General features: G+C 41.8%; 1 pseudogene; it reads left to right on the top strand.

Annotated features, from left to right (window-relative positions):
- The first annotated feature begins 829 nt into the window (after positions 1 to 829).
- On the top strand, positions 830 to 5,197 carry LOC106139875 (uncharacterized; annotated as a pseudogene).
- Positions 5,198 to 6,000: the final 803 nt, after the last annotated feature.

Raw genomic sequence — 6,000 nt, 5'->3', positions numbered from 1 at the left:
ATAGGAAAGAGATGGAGTGGTCCTATTCTTTTTTGTACTGGGAACCACGCGGCATATAACGTAACCTTTTTGTTTAAAACGTAATATATTTTTAATATTGGCATGATAATAACTTATGTAACCGACTTGGTATTACATGGATCTCACAACTTTTTACGGTAGAAAGACTGAGCTGCGAGACTTGGGTTTTTTACAGGATGTTGTTGATGGCATTATTAAACTTACTGGAAGTATTTTTGTAAGAAGTATTAACTAAATTGTACAAAGTTCTTTAGTCTTAGTTTATGCTGTTTTATGTTTGCACAATAGATACATATAATCACGTCTTTATTCCTTACGTGGTAGACAGAGGTAAAAGCCTCGAAACGAAGTAAGTTCGAGACTTGTGGTACGAGATACTAACTACCTATATTTTATAAATAAACACTTATATAGATAAACATCCAAGACCCAGGCCGATCTGAAAAAGTTCTTTTCTCATCATGCCCTGGCCGGGATTCGAACCCGGGACCTCCGGTGTCACAGACAAGCGTACTACCGCTGCGCCACAGAGGCCGTCTAAATTGACTACCAAAATATGCTGTCTTAGTCTAAAAACACATATTTCTGTGAAATATTACAACTAACAAGACTTTTGGACGCCAAAGTCTCATTTAAAGTAACGAAGCTAGTCGTCAACTATAAGCCTTGAAGATTCAACTTGTTGATTGGCCCCGCATTAACATTGCAAAAGCTACTGAAGTAAGTTTCTGAAAAGTACAGAGCTTTGGAAAACTAAATTCTGTTGAATTAATGAAGTCTACATACATATATGTCGGATAATGGGAGCATCTCTGTAGCATAAGTTTCATATGATCGTCGATAGATGGCGTAGCTAGATGGATTTTCCGCTAAGAAAACATTCAATGGCGTTTGTTAACTTATTATTTGTTATTGTGTTAAATTAAAGATTAATCGGTACTCAATAATTATGATAATTCATGATTTGATTTTTGATAGTAATTTCTGCATTGTTTACGTAATAGATAACGGTTGCTATTTTTTAATGTACTGCGCCGGAAACGCAAGCGCGCTTGTTGCACCCAAACGCGTTTGGACATGACCCTCGCAGTCGTTGTTTAGAGCCGTGCCTTTACACATCGATTTTGAGGAACTTGTCTGTGACCGGGCAGTGACTATTTTTTTTTATTTAACTGTGGGGTAGTTGCGTTATTGTTATTCGATTATTAAGTACTTTTGTATCTCGGAATAAAACTGTTTAATAGTGAAAGTGTTTTTCGTTGCCTGATTACCCACTCAACGCCCACGAAATGAATAATGAGGAAACAAATGTTTGCAATGAGCCTCCGAAGTCGCCTCCGGCCACCGTCGACGCGACATCAGAAGTGGGATACCTTCAGGCACGAAATAATTCCACGAGTTTACCCGGATTAGACGAATCTCTTCTGCGTGTTCTTCTGGAGTCGCAGAACAGAAATATGATGAGCCTGATCGATGCAATAAAACCGTCTGCATCTGCTCAAAGGATTTATCTGCCCGAATTCGACCCGGACAAGTCCGACAACGACCCTCGTGCATGGTGTGATACCGTTGACCTCTGCGTGGCTGATCGTGATCTATGTGGCAGTGCTTTGATAATTATACTGAGTAAAGCGCTAAAAGGAAGTGCCTCACGATGGCTATCGCAAGTGTCTTATGCTGGGATAACTTGGCCGGAATTCAAGGACATTTTTAAGGCGAGATATGACTGTATCGAGACACCAGCAGCAACGCTGATTAATCTGCAAAATAGTCGCCCAAAGGAAGGTGAATGTTATGCCGCTTATGCTTCTCGGTTGATGACTTCGCTATCGTCACGTTGGCAAGGTATGAGCGCCGAGCAGATTGCAATTTCTACGATACTTGCTCATGTATCTCGATTCGATGATAGATTGCAACGTCTTGCTTTTACTACCGAAATTACTTCGCGTGATAAACTCCAACGAGAGCTTCAGGCATTTTCGCATATGAAACGAAAGAGCAATACCGTGTCATCGGCACTCGACGGGCCCAATGACAGCAAGCGCATGAAGCCCTTTTTGCCAAATACCTTCAAATGCAACTACTGTGGCAAACCTGGACACCGAGCAGCAGACTGCCGTCAGCGACGCGATGTGAAGCGGACCACCAGCGGTCCCTCGGCAACGCCTTCAACTAGTACCGGACGAGAGAAGCAGGACCTGACATGCTTCAAATGCGGTGGCAAGGGTCACTACGCATCAAGGTGTACTCAGCGAGCAACCAGCGGCGGCGGTCAGGGATCGTCGAGCAACGGTGCATCAACCAACGCGGCCAGCCAACGACGGGTGGATGTGTGCTTCGTGAGCAATCCACGTGGTCACTTGATGAATAATGGTGAGTCGTTTCCTTTTCACTATGACTCTGGGGCCGAATGTTCTCTCATCAAAGAATGTGTTGCTTCCAAGTTTTCGGGAACACGATTTGATAATGTGATAACCCTCACGGGTATTGGGCAGTCTTCAATTCAAAGTTTAGTTCAAATTTTGGCTGAAGTTACAATAAATGCTATATCTATAGAGATACTTTTTCATGTTGTTCAAGACAGTTTTCTTAAGAGTAACATTTTATTTGGAAGGGAAATATTAAATCGAGGTCCCATTCTTTTGAACTGGACATTGGCGGTTGTCAATGCGATAAAGCACTTTCGCCATTACCTGCAAGGCCGTAAGTTCACCGTAGTAACCGACTGTGCATCAGTTCGAGCGTCAAAAAGTAAGACTGATCTTTCTTCGCGAGTTCATAGGTGGTGGGTTTATCTCCAGTCATTTGACTTCGACATTGTACATCGAGCTGGAAGCCGCATGGGTCATGTGGATTTCCTATCCAGAAATCCTCTGCCGATTACGAATACTTCGCGTAAGATTGTTCGTGAGGTAAAAAGGGTAGATCTCGCTGAACTCTCAGACAACTAGTTAGTGGCTGAGCAGGAGAAGGATGAGGATATTTCTAAGATTGTTTCGGACTTGCGTAATGAAGAAATGTGTGAAGATCTTAGAAAAACCTACGAGTTGCGCAAGAACGTCTTGCATCGAAAGATTCAGCGCAACGGTCGTACGAGATGTCTGCCTATGGTTCCGCGTTCACTATGCTGGTCAGTAATTAATAACATTCATGAGTCTGTCATGCATTTAGGTGCGGATAAAACCCTTGAGAAGGCCTACGAGCACTACTGGTTTCCCGGTATGTCCAAGTATGTGCGAAAATTTGTAGACAATTGCATAACATGTAAGATTTCTAAATCCAATAGCGGGAGGGTCCCAGCAGAGCTACATCCGATTCCCAAGGGCACGATTCCATGGCATACTGTTCACATAGATGCGTCTGGTAAGCTGAGTGGCAAAAATGATGTCAAAGAATATGTTTTTGTCATGATTGATGCTTTCACAAAGTATGTGCTTCTAATACACTCCAAAAACATCGATAGTACTAGTAGCATAAGGGCACTCAAGCAGGGCATTTCCTTGTTTGGGACCCCTAACAGAGTAATTTCCGATCAAGGTCGATGTTTTAGTAGTAAGGAGTTCTCAAATTTTTGTAGTAGTCATAACATAAACCTTCATTTGATTGCTACTGGTGGTTGTAGAGCAAACGGACAGGTCGAGCGCATCATGAGTACGCTAAAAGGTATGTTAACTTCTGTAGAGGTTAGTAAAGATCGCTCCTGGCAGGATGCTCTTGGTGATATTCAGTTGGCAATAAATTCGACTGTCAATCGTGTAACTAAAGCCAGTCCCTTAGAATTAATGATTGGGAAGGTTGCCCGACCGTTGAACTTAATGACTATTGATGAAGAGCCTATCGAAGTTGACTTAGATATGGTGAGAGAACAGGCGACCCAGGGCATAAAGGATAACGCTTCCTATGACAAGAAACGGTTCGACGCCAATAAGGCTAAGGTGCATAAGTTTTCTGTAGGAGACTTTGTGCTTCTTGAAAATGAGGAAAGGAACCAGACTAAGCTGGATCCTAAGTTCAAAGGTCCCTTTAAGATAATTGAAGTTTTAGATGGAGATAGATACCTACTGAAATCTCTGAACTCTAACAGAACCTATAAGTATCCCCATGATCGTGTTAGGAGGATATCAGACCATCAAGTTCCCAAAGAGTTAGATAATACCGATGAAAATGATTTTGTTGATGATGATGATTGTTAGTTTGTTTGATGATACATGTCATGGTGCTGCTGATGGTACGGGTAACCGATGGACTGGATTACTCATGATTTAGATGGCCGATGGACCGAGCCATGTTAGTGTCCGATGGACTGGATACTATGAGTGTTCGATGGACTGAACACTGATGATTTGACGAGACATGATAGTATCCGATGGACTGGGTACTGAGGGAGCCGATGGACTGGCTCAGAGCCGATGGACTGGCTCGGAGCCGATGGACTGGCTCAAGTATGCGTACCCAGACTTGTGTCATTGATTTTTCTTTTCATTACTGTAGATTAGTACCAATTGGAATATGGGAACTTGTCGGTCAGATGTTTTAAATTAATGATTTTAGCTTTGTAAACAAAAGCCCTTGAATTATTTCTGGTCGAGATAGCCGAACGGTTTACTGTCTGTGTTTCGTTTTGTTCTCAGATGCAACACCCGAGGACGGGTGAAGACCATCAGGATGGCCGTGTCGGATAATGGGAGCACCTCTGTAGCATAAGTTTCATATGATCGTCGATAGATGGCGTAGCTAGATGGATTTTCCGCTAAGAAAACATTCAATGGCGTTTGTTAACTTATTATTTGTTATTGTGTTAAATTAAAGATTAATCGGTACTCAATAATTATGATAATTCATGATTTGATTTTTGATAGTAATTTCTGCATTGTTTACGTAATAGATAACGGTTGCTATTTTTTAATGTACTGCGCCGGAAACGCAAGCGCGCTTGTTGCACCCAAACGCGTTTGGACATGACCCTCGCAGTCGTTGTTTAGAGCCGTGCCTTTACACATCGATTTTGAGGAACTTGTCTGTGACCGGGCAGTGACTATTTTTTTTTATTTAACTGTGGGGTAGTTGCGTTATTGTTATTCGATTATTAAGTACTTTTGTATCTCGGAATAAAACTGTTTAATAGTGAAAGTGTTTTTCGTTGCCTGATTACCCACTCAACGCCCACGAAATGAATAATGAGGAAACAAATGTTTGCAATGAGCCTCCGAAGTCGCCTCCGGCCACCGTCGACGCGACATATATATAATCACGTCTATATCCCTTGCGAGGTAGACAGACCCAACAGTCTTGAAAAGGCTGATAGGCCACGCTCAGCTATTTGGCTTAATGATAGAATTGAGATTCAAATAATGATAGGTGATGGGCGAGCACCATCCCCAACCAATCCCAAGTTTATAAGCTTAGTCGCCTTTTACGACATCCATGGGAAAGAGATGGAGTGGTCCTATTCTTTTTTGTATTGTTACCGGGAACCACACGGCACCCGGGAATAGACGTGAACATATGTATGTATGTGTATGTCATGACGTCTCATAATGCGTTTATTTTCATACTAGTCATTGGTCGCGGGTTTAAATTCGTAATATTGTGTCTTTATTCTGTATCTAAACTGGAAAAGAAAGAAAGAAATCGTTTATTTGTAAAACATGGGTACATAAAATTGATGTTAAATAAAATTTGAAACACCATGTTTTGCCGTGGATGTTTTAAAGGCGACTAAAGGACAAACATGCATCGCAGTTTGGTCCAAAGATTTGACTGGCAGATAATGCCTTATGGTATTAAGTCCACCTGTTGTACTTATTACGTACAAAAAGTGTAAATGAATAATCTAGCGAAATTTTCCACATTGGACATGTAGCGAACAAGAAACATAGTGTGTGTGTCAGCTTTACTCCTCGTTGTAAAAGTCAATAAAGGGAAAGGCACATTTTCGATTCTCTTTTTAAGCGATCGGCAACCAACCTGTCAGTATCA

This window comes from Amyelois transitella, chromosome 7 (genome assembly GCF_032362555.1).
Source record: "Amyelois transitella isolate CPQ chromosome 7, ilAmyTran1.1, whole genome shotgun sequence".
In the NCBI taxonomy this organism is placed as follows: Eukaryota; Metazoa; Arthropoda; class Insecta; order Lepidoptera; family Pyralidae; genus Amyelois; species Amyelois transitella.
The sequence above is the reverse complement of the archived record's forward strand: the minus strand, read 5'-3'. Positions and strand labels throughout refer to the sequence as shown.